The sequence below is a fragment of the Schistocerca serialis genome, chromosome 5 (assembly GCF_023864345.2).
Source record: "Schistocerca serialis cubense isolate TAMUIC-IGC-003099 chromosome 5, iqSchSeri2.2, whole genome shotgun sequence".
Taxonomy (NCBI): Eukaryota; Metazoa; Arthropoda; class Insecta; order Orthoptera; family Acrididae; genus Schistocerca; species Schistocerca serialis.
In genome coordinates this window covers 570353850-570378824 of record NC_064642.1, presented here as the reverse complement: position 1 = coordinate 570378824, position 24975 = coordinate 570353850, and the positions used below count along the sequence as shown (strand labels likewise).

Genomic DNA, 24975 nt, shown 5'->3' with positions numbered 1-24975 from the left:
GCTTGCGTAATACAGTTAACCTACAGGAGCAACATAACAGTCGACTTTGAATGACAACCGTGACTGCCAGACTGCTTGCCCAAAACCAGAGAGGTTTCGCCACACATTGCCACAGCTTACAGGGGCTATATTTGCTCTTGTAGTGCAGCAGTGCCCCACAGCTCGAAACTCTTAAATTTTCAACCTTGAATTCCTCATGTGTCTGTGAATCCAAGGGAACACTGTCTGTGAATCCAAGGGAACACTCTCTCTCTCTCTCTCTCTCTCTCTCTCTCTCTCTCTCTCATTTTTTTATTTATATTTTTAATTTTTTTTTTACTGAAAGCAGATTGGTTTTATTCAGCATTCCAATACACAATATTATTTCCCCCTCTTTTTACTACAACACCCTGTTTTCCAACATAATCTCCAATCAACGTGATGGTCTAATGCCACCTCACTGGGAGGACCTGTATGCCTGCATGGTACCACTCTACTGGTCTACATTGGAGCCAACTTCTTGCTACATGAATAATCTCCCCATCATACATGAATAACCTCTCCGTCATCCATGTACTGCTTCCTGCAGAGTGCATCCTTCATTGGGCCAAACAGATGGAAGTCAGAAGGTACGAGATTTGGGCTGTAGGATAGACAGTCCAATGAAATTTTGTGAGCTCCTCTCAGATGCGCAGACTTGTGTGAGGCCTTGTGTTGTCATGGAGAAGCAGAAGTTCGTTATTTCACTTTTGTGGCAAAGAACACGTGAAGATGTTTCTTCAATTTCCTGAGGGGAGTGCAATACACTTCAGAGCTGATCAGTGCATAGTGAGGGAGTACATCAAGCAGAAGTGTGGTGCTAAGACTTTACCAGCCAACAGTGCAGCCTTGAACATTTTCTTCAGAAGAGAGGTGGTGTGATGCCACTGCACAGATTGCCATTTTGTTGCTGTTTCAAAGTTATGAACCCATATTTTATTGCATGTGATGATGTTTTCCAAGCCTTGTAACATGCAAGCAATTCTGCACAGATAGCCCTCCATTGCTCTTTATGGTCTTCCGTTAGGTGGTGGGGAACCCAGAGGACACACACCTTTGAGTACTCCAAATGTTGGACGAGTGTGCCAGCACTACCAACAGAGATGTCCATTTGAGCAGTGAGGTGTTTGATTGTGATCCGTCAATCATCTCGAACGAGAGTGTGCTCACATTCCGACATTGCGGGAGTCACAGCTATGTCCAGCCACCCAGCACACAGGAGATCAGACAGGTTTACATGACACTGTTGCAGTGATGACTCACCATGCTTTTGTTCCCTGCCATGTGTCTGTAGACATTCTACAAGTGCCTTTGAATATCTGCGATGCTCTGATTTGTGTCAAAAGAAGCTCAATGACAGCTCTGTGCTTGGAACGCACCTCCCTTACAGACGACATTCTGAAGGGTACTCTTAGTGCTTTAACCTATCAGAGCTTCATGAAACTGTAAGAGCTGAAACAGGAATATTCCATGATGCCCCACAAGAAATTCCAATTTTTTTGTACTGAAACTGGCCAAGAAAAATAATGTGTTGCTGTACTTATTGAATACCTCTTGTACACATACGTAGAAAACTTACCTATGGAACAGTCATAGAAGGAAAAAGGCGGATATGATTTTGAAGCTGCAACCACAATTAAATAAACAAGAAGATAAGCATTTGCAGAGATAGTAATTATTATACAAATGCCATTTCCATAAAACACATTCAGTTACTTCTATGTAAGCACTCAATCTGGTATGCTATCAGGTAAGATGAAAGCAGTATTGGATCTCTACAGACTTAAAAGGCCGACTGGCCTTTTTATTTCTATATACACTGAAGCACCAAAGAAACTGGGAAGGGCAAGTATATTCAAATACAGAAGTATGTAAACAAGCAGAAGAAGGTGGTGCGGTTGGCAACACCTATATAAGACGACAAGTGTCTGATGCAGTTGTTAGATCGGTTACTGCTGCTACAATGGCAGGTTATCAAGATTTAAGTGAGTTTGAAAGTGGTGTTATAGTCAGTGCAACGGGACACAGCATCTCCGAGGTAAAACATCAAATCACTGACGTCGCCGCGGCTCGAATGAGATCCTGCAAGAATGGGACTGACGACGACTGAAGAGAGTCATTCAGCATGACAGAAGTGCAACCCTTCTGCAAATTGCTGCAGATTTCAATGCTGGGCCATCAACCAGTGATAGCATCTGAACCATTCAATGAAACATAAGTATGGGCTTTCGGAGCCAAAGGCCCACTCGTGGACCCTTGATGACTGCATGACACAAAGCTTCATGCCTTGTCTGGGCCCATCAACACTGACATTGGATTGTTGATGACTGGAAACATGTTGCCTCGTTGGGCGGGTTTCATTTGAAATTGTATCGAGCGGATGGACGTGTATGGGTATGGAGGCAACCTCATGAATCCATGGACCCTGCATGTCAGCAGGGGCTGTTCAAGCTGGTGGAGGCTCTGCAGTGGTGTGGGGCGTGTGCGGTTGGAGTGATATGGGACCCCTGGTAGTTCTAGATACGACTCTGACAGGTGACATGTACGTAAGCATCCTGTCTGATCACCTGCATCCATTCATGTTCATTTTGAATTCTGACAGACACTGGCAATTCCAGCAGAACAGTGCTACACCCCACAGGTCCAGAATAGGTACAGAGTGGCTTCAGGAACACTTCTGAGTTTAAACTCTTCCGCTGGCCACCAGACTCCCCAGACATGAACAATATTGAGCATATCTGGGCCGTGCGGGATTAGCCGAGTGGTCTAAGGCGCTGCAGTCATGGACTGTGCGGCTGATCCCGGCGGAGGTTCGAGTCCTCCCTCGGGCATGGGTGTGTGTGTTTGTCCTTAGGATAATTTAGGTTAAGTAGTGTGTAAGCTTAGGGACTGATGACCTTAGCAGTTAAGTCCCATACGATTTCACACACATTTGAACATATCTGGGGTGCCGTGAAACGTGCTTTTACAGATTTATGGACAGCCCTGCAGGATTCATGCTGTCAGTTCCCTCCAGCACTACTTTAGACATTAGACAAGTCCATGCCATGTCACGTTGCAGCACTTCTGCATGTATATCTGTGTGTGTGTGTGTGTGTGTGTGTGTGTGTGTGTGTGTGTGTGTGTGTGTGTGTGTGTGTGTGTGTGAAAAAAGGGAGATCAAAAGATGTAGAAAATGCCATGCAGCAGTATACAAGTGATAGTAGAACAGGATAAGTGGAGATGTAATCAAACAGGATTATTAAATCATTACATTATACTGTATTTAGATAAGACTGTCACATCAGAAAAAAATACCTTCAAAAATAGAACATTACCTTTTTATATTGATGCACTTTCATGATACTAAATATAATTCATTGCTTCACTATGCTCACACTTCACACACTTTATTGTGAGAGTATTGCAGCAAAGAAGACACAATGTAGTAGTGGTCAGGGGATGCACTGTGAAGTGCGTGGTGCATTGTGGAATGCACTTGACTCCGCCAAAAAGTGGGTGAAGTACGTAATTTGGCTGACATGCCATCTGACAGACATGGGAGAAAAGAGGGTCTGGGCTTCCCAGCAGCTTCTTGCACACTTTTCTTGACTCAGAAGCAACAGCATTTGCGGTGGATGACAGTAGGTGTCAGTTTGGTAGATCTCCAAGCAAGCAGCACAGCTGTCACAGCATATCCACACGCACCTGCTCATGCACAGCGGTGGTGAATGGGTAGATCAAGGGAGCAGCCTCAGTGCCATGACTCAGACAGACAAGAACCACACATTGTGCATGGGCAGTCATGTTGCAAGGCAGTCATTAGTTTTAACACCTGGCATGCAATACATCTACATCTACATCTACATTGATACTCCGCAAGCCACCCAACGGTGTGTGGCGGAGGGCACTTTACGTGCCACTGTCATTACCTCCCTTTCCTGTTCCAGTCGCGTATGGTTCGCGGGAAGAACGACTGTCTGAAAGCCTCCGTGCGCGCTCTAATCTCTCTAATTTTACATTCGTGATCTCCATGGGAGGTATAAGTAGGGGGAAGCAATATATTCGATACCTCATCCAGAAACGCACCCTCTCGAAACCTGGCGAGCAAGCTACACCGCGATGCAGAGCGCCTCTCTTGCAGAGTCTGCCACTTGAGTTTATTAAACATCTCCGTAACGCTATCACGGGTACCAAATAACCCTGTGACGAAACGCACCGCTCTTCTTTGGATCTTCTCTATCTCCTCCGTCAGACCGATCTGGTACGGATCCCACACTGATGAGCAATACTCAAGTATAGGTCGAACGAGTGTTTTGTAAGCCACCTCCTTTGTTGATGGACTACATTTTCTAAGCACTCTCCCAATGAATCTCAACCTGGTACCCGCCTTACCAACAATTAATTTTATATGATCATTCCATTTCAAATCGTTCTGCACGCATACTCCCAGATATTTTACAGAAGTAACTGCTACCAGTGTTTGTTCCGCTATCATATAATCATACAATAAAGGATCCTTCTTTCTATGTATTCGCAATACATTACATTTGTCTATGTTAAGGGTCAGTTGCCACTCCCTGCACCAAGTGCCTATCCGCTGCAGATCTTCCTGCATTTCGCTACAATTTTCTAATGCTGCAACTTCTCTGTATACTACAGCATCATCCGCGAAAAGCCGCATGGAACTTCCGACACTATCTACTAAGTCATTTATATATATTGTGAAAAGCAATGGTCCCATAACACTCCCCTGTGGCACGCCAGAAGTTACTTTAACGTCTGTAGACGTCTCTCCATTGATAACAACATGCTGTGTTCTGTTTGCTAAAAACTCTTCAATCCAGCCACACAGCTGGTCTGATATTCCGTAGGCTCTTACTTTGTTTATCAGGCGACAGTGCGGAACTGTATCGAACGCCTTCCGGAAGTCAAGAAAAATAGCATCTACCTGGGAGCCTGTATCTAATATTTTCTGGGTCTCATGAACAAATAAGGCGAGTTGGGTCTCACACGATCGCTGTTTCCGGAATCCATGTTGATTCCTACATAGTAGATTCTGGGTTTCCAGAAATGACATGATACGCGAGCAAAAAACATGTTCTAAAATTCTACCAGAGATCGACGTAAGAGATACAGGTCTATAGTTTTGCGCATCTGCTCGACGACCCTTCTTGAAGACTGGGACTATCTGTGCTCTTTTCCAATCATTTGGAACCCTCCGTTCCTCTAGAGACTTGCGGTACACAGCTGTTAGAAGGGGGGCAAGTTCTTTCGCGTACTCTGTGTAGAATCGAATTGGTATCCCGTCAGGTCCAGTGGACTTTCCCCTATTGAGTGATTCCAGTTGCTTTTCTATTCCTTGGACACTTATTTCGATGTCAGCCATTTTTTCGTTTGTGCGAGGATTTAGAGAAGGAACTGCAGTGCGGTCTTCCTCTGTGAAACAGCTTTGGAAAAAGGTGTTTAGTATTTCAGCTTTACGCGTGTCATCCTCTGTTTCAATGCCATCATCATCCCGTAGTGTCTGGATATGCTGTTTCGAGCCACTTACTGATTTAACGTAAGACCAGAACTTCCTAGGATTTTCTGTCAAGTCGGTACATAGAATTTTACTTTCGAATTCAATGAACGCTTCACGCATAGCCCTCCTTACGCTAACTAACAGCGACGAACACTCCACCACCGGTTGCATGCAGTCTATCCTTTCTAAACACCGTCTGTACCTTTGTAAAAATTTCAGCAGAATTTATCTCTGGTTTAAGCCAGCTTTCTGTACCTATAACGATTTCAGCTTCGGTGCTTTCTATCAGCGCTTGAAGTTCCGGTACTTTACCAACGCAGCTTCGACAGTTGACAATTACAATACCGATTGCTGCTTGGTCCCCGCATGTCCTGACTTTGCCCCGCACCCGTTGAGGCTGTTGCCCTTTCTGTACTTGCCCAAGGCCATCTAACCTAAAAAACCGCCCAGCCCACGCCACACAACCCCTGCTACCCGTGTAGCCGCTTGTTGCGTGTAGTGGACTCCTGACCTATCCAGTGGAACCCGAAACCCCACCACCCTATGGCGCAAGTCGAGGAATCTGCAGCCCACACGGTCGCAGAACCGTCTCAGCCTCTGATTCAGACCCTCCACTCGGCTCTGTACCAAAGGTCCGCAGTCAGTCCTGTCGACGATGCTGCAGATGGTGAGCTCTGCTTTCATCCCGTTAGCGAGACTGGCAGTCTTAACCAAATCAGATAGCCGCCGGAAGCCAGAGAGGATTTCCTCCGATCCATAGCGACACACATCATTGGTGCCGACATGAGCGACCACCTGCAGATGGGTGCACCCTGTACCCTTCATGGCATCCGGAAGGACCCTTTCCACATCTGGAATGACTCCCCCCGGTATGCACACGGAGTGCACATTGGTTTTCTTCCCCTCTCTTGCTGCCAGTCTTGTTACTACCATCTTGCTTTGTTATTGCGTGTATGGAACTACAGTGCTCACTATCTTATCACTGGTTGATTCCCATATCTGGTATTCTTTGAACTTCTTTGTCAGCTGCTGGTTTCTTGGCTGATGCAATAGAGTAAGATTTCATATAAAATGATTCTTGGGGTTGTACTTTTAATTTATAAACACATCCTCTCATTATTCTGGGCTGAGATGAAAATACACCTTGGTGGAACCACAATACCTGTCTCAACTCTTCCTTTTGATGCTCAATAAGTTCTATTAATTCATTTAATTTCACTTGAATATTTGTAGCAGCATCATTTACATTATTGTGTGACTTCACATCATTATCTTCCCCTCAAAATTATGGAGTCGCTACTACCACTCCTTTTTTTCACGCTACCAAAATGAAAGTTGGTGTATACATTGCCTTCACAGTCTTCATGTAAAATTCTTTTAAAGCAAATCTTCATTTCTTCTTCTTCATTCTTTACACTAGCATATCCTCCTACAAAATCTAATCAGCAACGTCTTTCTGTCATCCATTTGGTACCAAAGATGATTCCCATGTTGAAAAACAGAACATCAAAAACTGACTGCTGAAAATCTCCCAGAATGTGATACATCAACAGAACTTGATCTCTGATTGGCTTGCTTCAATTCCCAGGTGCCATTAAAATTCTTGAGTATATTTACTGGAGACCAATGACCTCGCTGTTTGGTCTCTTCCCCCAAACAACCCAATATTTTTACTGGAAATATAAGTGTAGTTCCATGATCATGGAGTTCTTGAAATAACTTCTCTGCAATTGTGCTCTCCTCCAAGCCAGAATGCAGTAAGATGTCAACATCTGCATACATAGCAGTAACAACTGGTTTGTTGGTGTTGTTAGTACAGTGCTCATCTTTCCTTAATAAGTCTTCCATAATATCGCGTCCTTTGCCTGTGTGCATTTTTTGTTATGTAGTAGGTGACCCTATGTCTCCACATTCAGTTTGGGAGTCTGTTGCATCTAAAACTAAACACAGTTTTCCTGCGAATTCCAACATGGAACTACGTTATCATTTCTTTCCTATTGCAGCGATTGATATCAAGTCTCGTGGTCGTCATTACTCTGAAATTCATGATATCCTTGCTCTCTATCATACTGTCACCTGCGATCATTGACTATTCCACCGTTTTGATGCTGTCTCTGTTTCTCATGTCAGAATGATGGTCTTTTCTTGATGTCAAGAGCTTCAATTCACTGTACGATAAAATATATATTGTTGATGTTTTTGTATCTCGTGAGAGCTATTTTCTCACAGACATGCAGTGTTAATCGCTGAATAAGAATCTCTACACGACTTGTGTCTTAAACAAGCTCACCAAGATATCTGTTACAATTCCAGTACTTTCGCAAAAACTCACAAATGGTAATGCCGCTGGATACAGTGGCAGTGTCTGTAATTCTGACTTAACTGCCCGCTGTTGTTCAACAAACCAACATTTATTCAAGGAGGCTATCTGAAATTCAGTGAAACTGTTGTGACTATCAGTGACTCTCATGCCCTATGTTTGTGCACTGTCTTTCAAATTATGCACACAAATATCTATTTTTGTTTCTCAGGCAGCAGTGTTGAGAAAGAATGCTGAAATTGTTAAATGAAATGAATGGTATGTCATGCTTGACTTGGTTGATTTCGTGAAATTTGAATGTGTCAGTACTGGTGTCAACAGTCATGCTTGGTGCTGCACTCAGCAGACTATGACATTTCTCTTGTACCACGTTACTGATTTTTTCTTGTAGCACAAGATCACAAGTTTGTTTAAAGTCAATTGCTACATGTTTTCAACTTGATTGGCCAGATTCATGCATTGTTTCTGTGTGCCAACTACCATCTTAAAAGAGTGCCATTTTCTGCTGTGAACAATCCTCCTTTACTTTCATGTTCGTGCCATGTAATTTTACTTTCCATGAGACTGGATGTGACTTTAATAGACTCTCTATCTATGTCATGCTTAAATTTTAATTGGTCAGTCTCTGCTCTGAGCTTTGATTGTGTGCCCCTTACTTCATTTATAACTTATTGTGCTTTCCTGTTAACATATCAACAAGCTCTTTTCACAACTTATTTAATGGTTCTTGAAGAGGAGAGAAGTAAAAAAAAGACTGTGGGTATTTAACGGTTCTTGAAAAGAGGAGAAGTAAAAGAACTGTGGGCGCATTGGTGGAGTAGAGGGCTGTGTGAAGCTGGAATGAGAACAGAGAAGGGAAGAGGTGGGTAAAAGGCAATGACTGATGAAGGCTGAGGCCAGGAGAGTTACAGGAATATGGAATATATTTCAGAGGAGTTCCTGCTTTGAAGCAGTCATTGAAATGTAGAATATCGTGTTGGGCAGCATGCTCAGCAAGTGGGTGGTCCAGCTGTTTCATGGCCACTGTTTGTTGGTGGCCATTTATGCAGACAGACAGTTTGTCGGTTGTCATGCCCAAATAGAATGCAGCACAGTGGTTGCAGCTTAGCTTGTAGATCACATGACTGATTCCACAGGTAGTCCTACCTTTGCAGGGACAGATCTTGCATCTAGGTCCATTACAGGGATATGAGCCATGAGGCAAGTGGTTGGTAGCAGGGGTTGTGTAGGGATGGGCGAGAATATTGTGTAGGTTTGGTGGGTGGCAGAGTACCACTGTGGGAGGGATAGAAAGGATAGTAGGTAGGATATTCCGCATTTAAGGGAACAACAAGAGGTAGTCGAAACCCTGGTAGAGAATGTGCTTCAGTTGTTCCAGTCCTGGGTGGTAATGAGCCACGAGGGGAATGCTCCTTCGTGGCCACACGGGGGGAGGGGGGGGGGAGGACTTTGGGAGTAATGGGTGACTGGAGAGATACGGCACGGGTCTTCTGTTTTTGTACAAGGTTGGAAAGGTGATTATGGTCTACAAAGGCCTCAGTGAGATCCTTGGTATATTTCAGGGGGGACTGCTCGTCATTACAGATATGATGGCCACGAGTGGCTATACTGTATGGAAGGGACTTTTTGGCATGGAATGGGTGGCATCTGTTGAAGTGGAGGTATTTTAGTGGCTGGTAGGTTTGATAGTGAAGTTCGGTGGCAGGAGGAACAAGATTTTTGGTCAGGCGAATACAGGGTTATAAATACATAGTCAAATAGAGGTAATGTAGGAGTAGGTTTAATAATGAATAAAAAAATAGGAATGTGGGTAAGCTACTACAAACAGCATAGTGAACGCATTATTGTGGCCAAGATAGATACGAAGCCCACGCCTACTACAGTAGTACAAGTTAATATGCCAACTAGCTCTGCAGATGACGAAGAAATTGAAGAAATGTATGACGAAATAAAAGAAATTATTCAGATAGTGAAGGGAGACGAAAATTTAATAGTAATGGGTGACTGGAATTCGAGAGTAGGAAAAGGGAGAGAAGGAAACATAGTAGGTGAATATAGATTGGGGCTATGAAATGAAAGAGGAAGCCGCCTGGTAGAGTTTTGCACAGAGCATAACTTAATCAAAGCTAGCACTTGGTTCAAGAATCATGAAAGAAGGTTGTATACATGGAAGAACCCTGGAGATACTAGAAGGTTTCAGATAGATTATATAATGGTATGACAGAGATTTAGGAACCAGGTTTTAAATTGTAAGACATTTCCAGGGCAGATGTGGACTCTGACCACAATCTATTGGTTATGAACTGTAGATTAAAACTGAAGAAACTACAAAAAGGTGGGAATTTAAGGAGATGGGATCTGGATAAACTGACTAAACCAGAGGTTGTACAGAGTTTCAGGGAGAGCGCAAGGGAACAAATGGCAGGAATGGGGGAAAGAAATACAGTAGAAGAAGAATGGGTAGCTTTGAGGGATGAAGTAGTGAAGGCAGCAGAGGATCAAGTAGGTAAAAAGACAAGGGCTAGTAGAAATCCTTGGGTAACAGAAGAAATATTGAATTTAATTGATGAAAGGAGAAAATATAAAAATACAGTAAATGAAGCAGGCAAAAAGGAATACAAACGTCTCAAAAATGATATCGACAGGAAGTGCAAAAAGGCTAAGCAGGGATGGGTAGAGGATAAATGTAAGGATGTAGAGGCTTATCTCACGAGGGGTAAGATAGATACTGCTTACAGGAAAATTAAAGAGACCTTTGGAGAAAAGAGAACCACTTGTATGAATATTAAGAGCTCAGATGGAAACCCATTTCTAAGCAAAGAAGGGAAAGCAGAAAGGTGGAAGGAGTATATAGAGGGTCTATACAAGGGTGATGTACTTGAGGACAATATTGTGGAAATGGAAGAGGGTGTAGATGAAGATGAAATGGGAGATATGATACTGCGTGAAGAGTTTGACAGAGCACCGAAAGACCTGAGTCGAAACAAGGTCCCGGGAGTAGACAACATTCCATTAGAACTACTGATGGCCTTGGGAGAGCCAGTCCTGACAAAACTCTACCATCTGGTGAGCAAGATGTATGAGACAGGTGAAATACCCTCAGACTTCATGAAGAATATAATAATTCCAATCCCAAAGAAAGCAGGTGTTGACAGATGTGAAAATTACCGAACTATCAGCTTAATAAGTCACAGCTGCAAAATACTAATGCGAATTCTTTACAGACGAATGGAAAAACTGGTAGAAGCCAACCTCGGGGAAGATCAGTTTTGATTCCGCAGAAATGTTGGAACACATGAGGCAATACTGAGCCTACGACTTATCTTAGAAGCTAGTTTCAGGAAAGGCAAACTTACGTTTCTAGCATTTGTAGACTTAGAGACAGCTTTTGACAGTGTTGACTGGAATACTCTCTTTCAAATTCTGACGGTGGCAGGGGTAAAATATAGAGAGCGAAAGGCTATTTACAATTTGTATAGAAACCAAATGGCAGTTATAAGAGTTGAGGGGCATGAAAGGGAAGCAGTGGTTGGGAAAGGAGTGAGACAGGGTTGTAGCCTCTCCCCGATGTTATTCAATCTGTATATTGAGCAAGCAGTGAAGGAAACAAAAGAGAAATTCGGAGTAGGTATTAAAGTCCATGGAGAAGAAATAAAAACTTTGAGGTTCGCCGATGACATTGTAATTCTGTCAGAGACAGCAAAGGACTTGGAAGAGCAGTTGAATGGAATGGATAGTGTCTTGAAAGGAGGATATAAGATGAACATCAACAAAAGCAAAACGAGGATAATGGAATGTAGTTGAATTAAGTTGGGTGATGCTGAGGGTATTAGATTAGGAAATGAGACACTTAAAGTAGTAAAGGAGTTTTGCTATTTGGGGAGCAAAATAACTGATGATTGTCGAAGTAGAGAGGATATAAAATGTAGACTGGCAATGCCAAGGAAAGCGTTTCTGAAGAAGAGACATTTGTTAACATCGAGTATAGATTTAAGTGTCAGGAAGTCGTTTCTGAAAGTATTTGTATGGAGTGTAGCTATGTATGGAAGTGAAACATGGACGATAAATAGTTTAGACAAGAAGAGAATAGAAGCTTTCGAAATGTGGTGCTACAGAAGAACGCTGAAAATTAGATGGGTAGACTAATAACTAATGAGGAGGTATTGAAGAGGATTGGGGAGAAGTTTGTGGCACAACTTGACTAGAAGAAGGGATCGGTTGGTAGGAGGCATCAAGGGATCACCAATTTAGTATTGGAGGGCAGCGTGGAGGGTAAAAATTGTAGAGGGTGACCAAGAGATTAATACACCAAGCAGATTAAGAAGGATGTAGGTTGCAGTAGGTACTGGGAGATGAAGAAGCTTGCACAGGATAGACTAGTATGGAGAGCTGCATCAAAGCAGTCTCAGGACTGAAGACCACAACAACAACAGGTTTGATAGGGACGGGGGTACTGATGCAGCCATCTTTGAGGTGGTGATCAACGTTGAGGAAGGTGGCTTGTTGGTTAAGGAGGACCATGGAAGTGAGTGGAGGAGAATATGTTGTAGTTCTAGAGGAATGTGGATAGGGTGTCCTATTGTCAATCCAGATTATGATGACAACATCAGTGAATCTGAAGTAGGTGAGGGGCTTGGGATTCTGTGTGGTTAGAAAGGATTTCTCTAGATGGTCCATGGATAGGTTGGCATAGAATGGTGCCAAGCTGGTGTTCATAGCCATACCCAAGATTTGTTTGTAGGTGATGCCATCAAAAGAGAAGTAATTGTGTGTGAGAAAATAGTTGATCATTGTGACTAAGAAGGAGGCTGTAGATATGGAATTCAACAAGTGTTGGGAAAGGTAGTGTTTAATAGTGGTAAGGCCATGGGCATTAGGGGTGTTAGTGTAAAGGGAGGTGGCATCATTAGTGACGAGCAGAGCACCATGTGGTAAGGAATCGAAACTATGCAGAGTCGGTAGAGGAAATGGTTGGTATCTTTTATATAATACGGTAGGGGGTGGGTAGTAGGCTGCTGTATGAGAGCAGAGATTCCCTCTGTGGGGGCCCAGTAACCGACCACAATAGGGTATCCTGGGTGGTTGGGTTTATGGACTTTATGAAGCACGTAGAAGGTAGGAGTGGGGGGAGTGGTATGGATGAGGAGAGAGATGGACTCCAGGGCAGGTTCTGGGATGGTCCTAAGGATTTGAAGAGAGACTGGACATCATGCTGGATATCTGGAATGGGACACTGTGGCAAGGTTTGTAGGTGGATGACTCTGGCAGCTGGCAAAGTCCTTCTGCCCAGGTAGTTCTTGCAGCTCAAAACAACGTTGGTACAGCCTTTGTCAGCAAGTAGGATTGTAAGGTCAGGATCAGTTTTTAGATGGTGGATTGCGGTTCTTTCTGCAGCAGGTATAAGAGTAGCTTGCATGTAGAGGGATTTGGGGAATGATGGTGAGGCAAGATTTGAAGTTAAGAAATTCTGGAAAGTTATCAGCAGGTGATTTGGGGCAGTGGGGTTAGAACATGGTTGGATGGAGGAGTGAATTGTGTCAGGCAGGGTTCAATATTGGTCTTTGGTTGAGTCTTATTGGTAGGGTTGGTGGCGAAAAAGTGTTTCCATAGTAGAGACCAGGAGAAGGAGAGAAGTTCTTTAACAAGTCCTGCATGATCAGGGAGTGTGGCAAAAGGTGAGGCCCTTGGAAAGGACTGATATTTCTACGGAGCTAAGACTTTTTGAGGAAAGGTTCATGACTGTGTTTCAGGTCTGTTTAGGTTCTGGGTTCTGTAAGGAAGTGGGAGAGAGCTTTTGACAGTGGGGTAAATGTAGTAGTTCTGTAAGGCAGAGTTTGCCACTATGAAGGGATGTGGGGGAGGTTTGGAGGTTGTTGTAGACATGGTGGATAGTGGTAGTCCATGGTGGGAGTAGGAGGTGTGCAGGTCAGAGTGTTTTTTGATGTGGCATTGTGCATGATGCTCTGGTTCCTGGAGGGCAAGAGTTTCAATTTGTGATATGGGATCCAGGAATTAGGGACTGCATAGCAGGAACTTTGTACAGATGGAGAGGAGGTATTGCAAGGAAGTTTGGGCCTGATTGACATAGTTTTACAGGGTTATGTTGTTGAGGGTTAAGGATTGGAAGAATCTGAACAGATGGAGGTCATTGTGGTAGGAGGTGTTCCAGCCAGAAATGGGTAAGTTGATTGTGAAGCCATTTGGGGGGGATTCCATGAGCCAAGCAACAACACAGGAACAGTATGTGGGACTGGTTTCTGGCCAAGGATAGGGAAACTTTTGTGTATTGATGCAGATGGAAGGAGCAATGATCCACGGTGGTGAATAAAAACGCTTAAAAATATTTGAATGGCATAGAAATAGGCACGAAAAATTTGCAAAAATACAGGAAAATATGTGGGAAACATCATGAAAAGAATTAAATGGATGAAGTATGGGGAAGCAATATGAACTCTGAGGGAGTAGTGAAAGGCAAAAAACAACCGAAATCGATGTGAAAACACAATGAGATCAAAGGAAAAATGGTTATAATGTCTGTTACAGGTCTGTGGGTGGATAAGGGGGGAGGGGGGGACTGAAGATGTGGCTAGATTTGGTGAAGTTAGTATGTGCGAACTGGAATAAAGAGGAGAAGGAGTGGGGCTTGTGGAGGGGTTGTTGGGATGAAGTACAAGTTCGTATGGCACAGGAAGGTATGCAAAATAAAACTTGAAAATACATGAGAGTGACACAGGAAGAGTGATTAATTTGAAGATCTAGGATTACTGATATTGGCAGGAGTAATGTGGGATATGAGATGCTGCACCAACAATCATCACTGTCTTGTAGCCATCTCTGTGCGTAGTTGAAACGGTTGATACACTGTGGCTCGTAAGTAGAGTGTGCGGTGCAGTTTCGAAGGCGACAAGTTAAACCCAGGAAAGAAGAGAAAGAAGGATGGGTGTTGAGTATAGTAGTGCATTAGAAAATAGTGACAAAGGAAAAGGGCTACAGAATGGAAGAAAAGCTGTTAGGGAAAATCAAACAATGGAAAATCCAGAATGGAATAATGATATTATTATGAAAAGGATAGTTGCTATTCACCACATAAGGGAGATGCTGAGTTGCAGATAGGCACAACAAAGAGACTGTTAAACAAGTAAGCTTTCGGCCAAAACGGCCTTCATCGGAATTAGACAACATACACACATGCAAACACATTTCACACATTCTTGACCACAGTCTCTGACTGCTGAGGCCAGACTGCAAGCTGGAGCGTGTGATGGGAGAAGCAAACTGGGTGGTGGTGGGGGCGGGGAGGGGGGGTAAAATTGTCATTATTCCATCCTGGATTTTCCATTGTTTGATTTGACCTTAAACATTATTTGCGCATGCGGCAGTACACTTATTACAGCACCTTTCCCTTAATGACGTGCCGACTCTGAATGACAACCACAACTGCCGCACTGCGTGCCCAACATAAGCAACATTGTATTTGTTTGTTGTAACTAAAGAGGTCACAGCTCAAAGACGTATATTTGTTCTCCTAACAAGAGAAGCACTATTTCTTGTTATACACCATAAATGAGAGCAAAATGGATTCAGCAAATACCACCAGGAGTACAAATTAACCTGTAACACGATTGCTGAATAGCAGGCTTCGATTTCCCATACGTATGTGGGAAGCAGCAAGTAGAATCCACACAAGCTATAGAATATGCAGGGGCTTTCTTTTCAAATTGAGGGGGCAGTGCAGTTGTAATTAGAGTCTCCAGATCAACTCCGGATGCTGTTGACTGAACTGAAAAATTATATATTATAAACTATTCTACCACTAATGTAAGAGTTGTGCACTTTGTTTCTTTGTGTTTTTCATTACAACTGTTGTTTTATATCTGTAACATGTGTTACCATCATCCTGCCATGTGCTAAATGAATAAACAATTTGAAGGGGAAAGGTAGGAGCTGTTAAACTGGTGTATAAAAATGACAATGACAAACCAAAATTTGAATGGAGACCAGGCAATGAGCAACTGCCTAACATATCTGTAGAAGATAGGTAAGGGAGCTATTGAAATATCATGTAAAAGGTCAACATTAACATGTCTGCAAACTGTAATATCCAGAATTTATCAGTTCACCAAGTCAGCTTGAAAGATCAAAAAATTTTTCTTTGTTTTTGAGTTTGAGGTAACATCTTGTATATAACCTATGAAGTAAATTTGTTATTTGTTATGAGGAAGAATATAACTAGTAATTCAGGAGACTTAAGAATACCTACTCTTTATGACTTAAAGTCTGAGTCTGCATTGTTTAAATTGCTCAATTAAATCTTTTCAGATTGCTTCTCAGTGAAACTTGTTGTACAGTATGGAGCATATGAAGGAAGAGGTTGCAACATCTTGATCTGTTTGCATCATCAAGTTTGTACTGGTTATGCCACTTAAGATTTTGGCACAGCAAATGAAGAAGCAAACTTTGTATCCTACATTTTCCAAGCCAGAGTAACTCACTACAAACTGAGTCAGTTATGACATTGCATTCTGCCAACTGAAAATTTTAAACCATAACATGGAAAGAAGCAGATATTTGTTAATATATTGTTCATTCCTAAAGAGTTTTAAAAAATTTCTTTCATTTGTTTACATCATTTTCAGTTTTATTTTTCATAGCTCTAACTGTGGACATTTCTTTCAGTAATTCAGTTTTATGTTAGATCCTTTCTTGTAGTTATTCTGACATGGTAATGGGAGCAGTTGTAAGAAATTGGTTGAGTATTGTGAACTTAGTGCCAGTGTCAAAAAATAAGTGATTAATAAATACAAGGCCAAATGCAGTATCGCATCTTCCTTAATATATTTATTATCCAATTCACTTAATTAAAAGCCATTTGATATGCAAAGGCTGCTAAACTTGGTAGTCAGTCACTTTTTATGACAGTAACTTAGATTTAATCACTCATGTAATACCATTAAAAAGCAAAACTGTACTCAAACCAAAGCTTGGTAGCCTTTACTAGACATAGTCTTGCTGGACATGGCATGCCCTTGCCTTCCAACTTCTGAACGGACTGGTTTTTCAATTCTATGTAAAATTATGGTTACATGGAACCCAAGTCAAGGTGCAGCTTGGCATTTCTCACATGTACAAAGCCAATATGAAAGAAGTGATAGGTCAAACCCCACAACTGTGGATCATAATGTAACAGTCACTCAGCATTAACATATTACGTATGAGGTCTGTTCATAAAATTCTGGAAATTTGTCCACAAAATTTTTCTTCACTTACCATTTAATTATTGTGCATGGTCTCCTTCTAAATACTCTCCTCCACAGTTGATACCCTGCTCCCAACATCGTTTCCACTTCCGGAAGCAGTCTTCATATGCCTCTTGCTGGGTCACGTGAAGCACCGTCTGTGAATTTTCTTTGATGTCTATCATTGCAAACCTTCATCTTTTCGACAGAATGTTCAACTTTGGAAATAAAAAAAGTCCACAGGGGCTAGGTCTGGAGAGTTTGGAGGGTGAGACAGCACAGCGATTTCGATTTTTGTGCATTAGTCACGAACCAGCAGGGATGAATATGCGAGTGTGTTATCGTGATGCAAGAGCCACAAATTGTCTCTCCCCATTTCAGGCTGTTTCCTTCTCACGGGGTTTCTTGGCATGATCTGATTGAACTGTTACATTCTTCTGCAATCTGTCGGACTGTCAGTCTCAATTGACATGCATAATTTTGTTGACGTTCCTGACGTGAGCATCATCAGTAGACGTTGAAGGTCATCCTGAATGAGGGTCATCTTCAACTCCCGTGTGACCATTTTTAAACCATGTGAACCATTTGTAACACCAAGTATGGCTTAAGCACTCATCACTGTAAGCTTCCTGCATCATTTGGTGTGTCTTTGTAAAGGTTTTCTTGTGTTTAACGCAAAATTTAATGCAGACGTGTTGCTCCTCTAACTCTGCCATCTCGAAATTTGTAAACTCTGTGACACAATGTTCTTTCCAATACAGCACTGAACAATAACTAACAGACATACAAAAATGGAACTGCTGGCAGTTACACTTTAAACACAGGCGTGTGCAGGGATGTCAACACATTTCGCTCCAACACACCATTGGTGCAAAATTACAAATGTTCTGGAATTTTTTGAACAGACCTCTTATATTTCACATAGATACAGGTATCTGCATGAGTGTACTGTGGCATATGTGTGTACTCATAAAGGGACTTAAAGTACTCAGTGTATTGAATATTGTGTAGAATGTTCATGAGATTCCCAATAGTTCTTTGAAACCATTTCAGTGTTTTGTGTATTTGTTATTGTTGTGCTGATGAGTACCACCACCACCGTCAGTGGTGTAGCATCAAAAGCATGGAATAGTATGTGCAGCTGAAGAGATAGGATTGTTGCATTTGTTGACAGTTTTTCAGAGACCAAGAGATTGTCCTGAGTTAGCCACATTGTTAATGATCATGAAAATGAGAAAAGGGATTGAATACCTAGCCTTATGTAATTCCAGGAGTTCTAACAGTGGCTTTGTAATACTAATAATGACCAATAGTTGTAATTTTTAATAAAGTACATATTAGTACTATTGGTACAATTATCAATTTTTGTGCATACAGTCCAGGTTGCAGCCAGTTCCTGCAACTAAAATGAAGTACAGTCGCGTGACATAGTTAACTGGGAGATTCCAAAGGGTAATCCACAATTAAAGGTTTTCTTTATTTGCTCCCAATCACACCTACCTTCAAGAAGTGTGAGTGTTCTGTCATACAATTATTGGTCCAGCATGGGTGACTGAATGAGTAAGCGAGTGTTTAGTGTTGTTGATGACAATGAGAGAGAGAAGGGAGAGGCTGAAACATGGGGCCGAGAAAGTGCTGGTAGATAGACACAATAAAAAACACACACACAAATTTCAAGCTTCTGCAACCCAAGGTTGCTTCACCAGGAAAGAGGGAAGGAGAGGGAAAGACGAAAGGATGTGGGTTTTAAGGGAGAGGATAAGGAGTCATTCTAATCCTGGGAGCGGAAAGACTTACCTTAGGGGGGGAAAAAGGATAGGTATACACACACACACACACACACACACACACACACACACACACACACACACATCCATCCGCACATAAAATTAGAAGATTGGAATGCCATTTTGCGATTGTAAATGGGGGAGCAATCTTGCTAAACCCAATAGCATTATCAACATTGACACATGCCTTTTGCCCACGAGTGATTTGTAATTTTATTAAGGGTGGAGGCACGCAGCCTGGCACTCGGGAACTGTGTACGGGTTCTCTCTTTTCCTTGCAGGCCATGTGCTAGTGATGAAAACTTCTTCCATCACCAGAATTTAAAATGACTACATGTTATTCAAATGGAATTGCACAAATATGTGCCGGTTATCGACATTTTTTGAGTGAAAATGTACAAAACAACTATTTTAGAATATTTTGAATCAGAATGCAAATATTGGAATGACACCTTTCAATGCCAGAAGTGTTTTACGTAAGAATTGGACACGAAGGTAAGGTGACGACTGAGTTGGCTTATTGTACTTGTAAACTCCCGTCGTGCATCTGTCCCTATACAAAATGATGGCACATACCCATAGGCTGTGCTTGTGCCACTGTAGCATCTACTGAGTGGACTGGTGCCATGGGATGCTTCTTGTGTATAACACAGCTGTGTGTTACCCATGAGCTGACATGGTCTTCACCATAGTAGTCTTCTTTACTCTTCACATCTCCGGCTGAATGCACAAAATCTTGATAGGAATAAGTGTCATTGAGCACATCTAATTAACTAATGAAATTAATGAATATAATAGAAGGAAACATTCCACATGGGAAAAATATATATAAAAAACAAAGATGCTGTAACTTACCAAACGAGAAAGTGCTGGTAGATAGACACAATAAAAAACACACACACAAATTTCAAGCTTCTGCAACCCAAGGTTGCTTCACCAGGAAAGAGGGAAGGAGAGGGAAAGACGAAAGGATGTGGGTTTTAAGGGAGAGGATAAGGAGTCATTCTAATCCTGGGAGCGGAAAGACTTACCTTAGGGGGGAAAAAAGGATAGGTATACACTCACACACACACACACACACACACACACACACACACACACACACACACACACACACACACACACATCCATCCGCACATAAAATTAGAAGATTGGAATGCCATTTTGCGATTGTAAATGGGGGAGCAATCTTGCTAAACCCAATAAATTGCAATGCTTTGAAATTCTAAGACAAGAAACTGACCATAACATGTGCTACTATACACTTTATCTCTGTGATGTGTAGCATGAAGTTACACTCGAAACCCAATCTGAGTGCCAATTACTTTTATGGTGTCTTTGCTCTGGTGAGCTGTAGTAAGGCAAGTGCCTCTTCACGTATGCAGAAGTTTTCAGTTAATTTTCAAAGCATTTTAAATGTCAGTTATGAAGCAGCAATTTACAGATTTTTTTAAAAAATCTACTGTAAGCGTAACATTTTCGAATTAGGCCTTCACCTTTGTCCTCATAATTTATCATCAGTTTACTAAAAGTATTTGACTGATTTGGCTGTGAAATGTTGGCCTATTTCCATGCTCTGTACTTGTAAGCCAGATTTTTCTCATAATTCTGAGTCAATCACACGCCTTGAGAAACAAATGAACATATTGAGAGACATTGAACTAATGGAGATTGACATTTACAGAAAATTAATTATTCTTTGTGTATACCAGTCAACTGTTTGTGGAAGGACAGAATGTAGAAAATGCAGAAGAGATGCAAACCAGAAAATAAACACAGATTTACTGAAAGAGGACCACTTTAAGGACATATAAGCAGTCGACATTCAAAACAAGTTTGCTGCCCTGGAAAAAGTAGGGAGTTTGATGATGTACAGTCTAAGCTCAGGTTCTAATTCAAACATGCAGCAGATGAAGTGCTGAAACCATTGGAGAGAAGGAAGAGGAGCAGAGGATGGTTGAATGATAAGTGTAGACATACAGTCAGCAAGAGAAAAGAGTCTAAAACGTTACGGCTGACAAAAGAACCAGATGAAAGATTAAGGTTGAGATACATGGAGGGAACTAGAGAAGCAAGAAAAAGTCATACAAACAGAAAATCAAGAATATATAAATAGCAACATAACACTGGCAGAAAAGGAGTGAACAGTAGGCAATACAAGAGACTTTTACAGAACAGTCAGGTTCTTCAAGAAAGGATATACCATGAAGATCGACATGATCAAACGCCAAGCAGGACAACTGATAACAGATGAAACAAAGGCTATAGATGAATGGAAAACTATTTGGAAAATCTGAATATGGATAACAGCGATGAGATGCAGCAACTATAGAGGAATTACTGTACTTTGCACAACTTATAAGATCCTGAGCATTTTGTTGCTAAACTGGCTAACACCATACATTGAGGAAGTACTTGTATTCCAACAAGCAGGGCTTAGAAAGGCAAATCAACCATAGACCAACTACATACAATAATGCAAATGCTATCAAAGAGTTGGGAATTTCGCAGAAGTGTTTACTGTCTTTTTGTGGCCTTCAAAGAAGCATATGATAGTGTGAAAGTGAATGGAAAGATGTCAGAGAAATTCAAGGCAAAGGCTGGACTTGCAACAGGGAGACTTCCTCCTCCCCCCTCCCCCATTTAAACTGGTTCTGGAAAGAGCATTGACCAAGGTAACAAGCCTGGAGATAAGAGTACTGCTGGGAAGAAGACTCAGCAATCTGGCTTATGCAGATGATATAGTTTTAATAACACAGAATCAGCAAGATCTGGTTCAGATGGCAAGAGTGTTAATGGAAGAACCAATGAGAGAAGGCCTGAAGATGAATGTGGATAAGACCAAACATCTGGTTGTGAGACAGACCTTTAGATGTAGATGGTAAAATCTTTGAAAGAGTAAAAGAGTTCAAATATCTTGGGGTGGTACTCAGTGAAACGAATGAGAGAGACTAAGAAATAATGGCAAGAATCCAGGCAGGAAACTGGTCAAGGTTTGCACTCGGAAAGCTGCTGAAGTCCTACCTACAAAGAGTAGGATCTACAGGACAGTAATACAACCTGTCATCCTATACACAGCAGAGACCTGGACTATGACCCAAAAGATAGAAAGAAAACTCATGACATTTTAGAATTCTCTTCAGAGACATATTTTTGGGCCAGTGAAAGATGGAGAAAACAGGAGAAAAAGGAAAAAGCGTGAATTCATGGAGCTGTGCAAGTCGCTGGACATATTGGCTGTGATTACAGAGAAAAAACTCAGGTAGTACGGGCATGTAATGCGGCGAGAAGGCCAGATCACCAGGCAGGTGGTGGAAAAAGACATAAGAGAGGCAACAGACCAAGGGGAAGGTGATGTCTGAGATGGATTGATGGGATCAGAGAGGATATGTGTGAAATGGGACTAGCTGGAGAAGACTATATGGTCCAAGGAATATGGAGGAGGCTGACTGGCAATGCTAAAAACTGACTACGGTTTGTGTGGCCAACCTAGTAAGTGTTAAGTAAGTAAGTAAGCAAGCAAGCAAGTAAGTAAGTATACCAGTCATGCAATGATAGTGCAAACAGCTCTTTAATAAATTAATTTCAGTTGTGAAAAGGTTCTGTTTTCAAAAATATGATAGAATTATGTATAATCACAAATATAAACACAAGTATTGTAGATGAAATCAGTAGCACTTTCATGAACATCTTTTACAGTTTTGGCATGTTGGTCTACAGTGCAACAAGAGCAACAAAAATTCATTGCCTGTAATTGATCATGTGATTACAAATATAAAAAAGGAATCTATTATATACCAGGGGTATATTGAGAGTGAGCTGTGTAATGTCAAACTATGCAAGGAAAGTTAGGAAGATTACATAATGCAATATTATTCAAACTGTACTACACAGTATCCAAATTTAAAGAACAACAGAAGTAAAATATTTCAGGAACTTATGAAATAGGATATTGCTATTAAACAAACTTCACTTAAATGTTGCTGAAACAATAACACTGGTTTCAATATGATGTATAAAGTACACTATCAAATACAGTATGATAATTTACAACACTGCCTGCTACAGTACGCCTTTATTCTAAAGCTTTAAAGACTTCAGTTAGCTTTCTGCTGGGGGTCATTTCATATAGTTTCTTTAGTGTGTTGTTTTATGCTCATCAGGTGCAATAACTCAGTTTGGTTGGTTCACGTTGTTGCTCAATCCACATAATCACTTTATTTGTATTATCCAATATTTCACATGTACTGGGAACATCATCTGTACTTTCTTCTTCAGCTTAATCATCCTCGGCCTGGACAGCTTCAATACTCACTTATTTCAAACAGCATCAATAATGTCCTTGTCATCTGTGATCTCCGAAATCTGTTCTTTGTTGTTGACGACTACCCAAGGGTTCAAGTCTTGTAGATCAATATTGCTCTGTAGAACATCACATGCCAAATGGATGTCACTGCTGTTGAAATCTATGTCACTATAGCATTCAGCCATTGCATTTCCTTCAATTGAATGCTAGTTCCAGAAATTCCTAATAGTGGTCAGATTGATGCTTGAAGTGAGCGGTCATGGCGATAATGAGCCGAAATGCTCATATGATGCCCTGATCCAGTAGCTGAATTAATTCCATCTTGTTTTTTTTGTCAAAAACAAAGTTTTTATTTTCTATCTTCTGATTGCAACCCATCAGTAGATGGATGAGATGGATGGTGATCATGGATTAGCAGAACTTCTTCCCTCAGCTTAAGTGACTGTAGGTGCTTTATCACTGACAGACTGAACTCATCTTGAAACCAATTGGTGAAAATGTCACACATTATCCAGACAATATTTTAATGCCTGTAAAAATTTAGTGATTACTAGGCTTTCACTTGTACCTGTACAAAAAGGTTTCAGCTTATGGCTGCCCAATTTCTTTGTGGCATAGAATAGGTTATTCAAACCCATCTTATTTACTCATTTTTTAATTTTTATCTATTTATTTTTTTGCATCAAGAGTTCTGGTTGGAAGCCAACAATAATAAAGTGCCATTTCATCACTATTATACACTAGATCATCATTTAATTTTTCATCTGTTATTACTTTGTGTAGGATTTCAGAAAACTGTGAAGTGATTCACTGCTGCAAGGCCTTGCTTCTCCTTCAGTGGCCTTTTGGTGAATTCCATAGTGACATTTACATCTTGAAAAACATCTATCAGAAGCAATAAAATCTTTGTCATGTAAATCAAAGTGAAATTTTTCAGCTTGGGCTTTAGTAATTGGTCCGGAAAGTAGCACACCGTCAAGTCTCTTTGTCAAAAACCACTTGTAAAGTCACTTGCAAATTCACTGTATTTTCCTAGTCCAGTCCTTTCCCTGTACATTCCCACATCACTTTCAACTGTATTTACAAAAGCTTATTTCCTTCTTTCACCCATTCCCTGGTTGTGCCTTCAGGTACACGACACTCGCATGATAAACTTGCTTTCGTTTTGCCATTCTTCACACCATCAATAATTTTTATTTTATCACTCACAGAATATTCTTTCCATTTCTATGACATCATTCTAGACAATGAGTGAATAATTTACGATCATTATGATGGTTGTCCATATTTGTTGCATAGTCAGTTCATCAACTGTGTCACAATGTTAACTGTGATTTGTGTATTCAAAGCTTCTGTCCAGCAACAATCATGATATGTTCATAAGACAAACCAAAGGTTGAGTTTAATAGTGTGTATCTGTTTTGGTCGGGGAAACTATACTGCAGAAAGGCTACAGGGAGACTGTAATAAGATTTTTTCAAGTTTATAAAATATACTGAAAGTGCAAAAATGATTTATAAATGATATTTTATTTTGGGGAACATACTTTACATGGTGTTACATCCGAATCCACAGCAGATCGGACCACAGTTTATCAGGCTTCTGCTGTATCTGTAAAATTTCTTACTGTATCTGGTCATTTTACTCTAATAATAAGAGTAAAAGCTTATTTATAGAAGAAATGTATCCAAAATTGCGAAAACGATCAGACTTTAGCTGCACAATTTACTGATGACATATGAAAATTTGTGCCAGATGAGGCTGCAAACCTGGATTTCCCACTTTACACGAGTGGTCACCTTAAC

At 41.2% G+C, this 24975-nt stretch overlaps 1 protein-coding gene across 3 annotated transcripts in view; it reads left to right on the top strand.

Moving 5' to 3' along the window:
* The window catches only part of LOC126482293 (CDAN1-interacting nuclease 1), a 169149-nt gene that overhangs the window by 114539 nt on the left and 29635 nt on the right, over positions 1-24975 (top strand). The window contains exon 9 of one of the 3 annotated variants that reach the window (XM_050106295.1): positions 16161-16657. The exons of 1 other annotated variant lie outside the window; for it this stretch is intronic. The gene's annotated coding sequence lies outside the window, so the exon portion shown is untranslated. Of the gene's footprint in view, positions 1-16160; positions 16658-24975 lie in introns of those variants that run through there. One more of the 3 variants, XM_050106298.1, reaches the window with a different exon arrangement.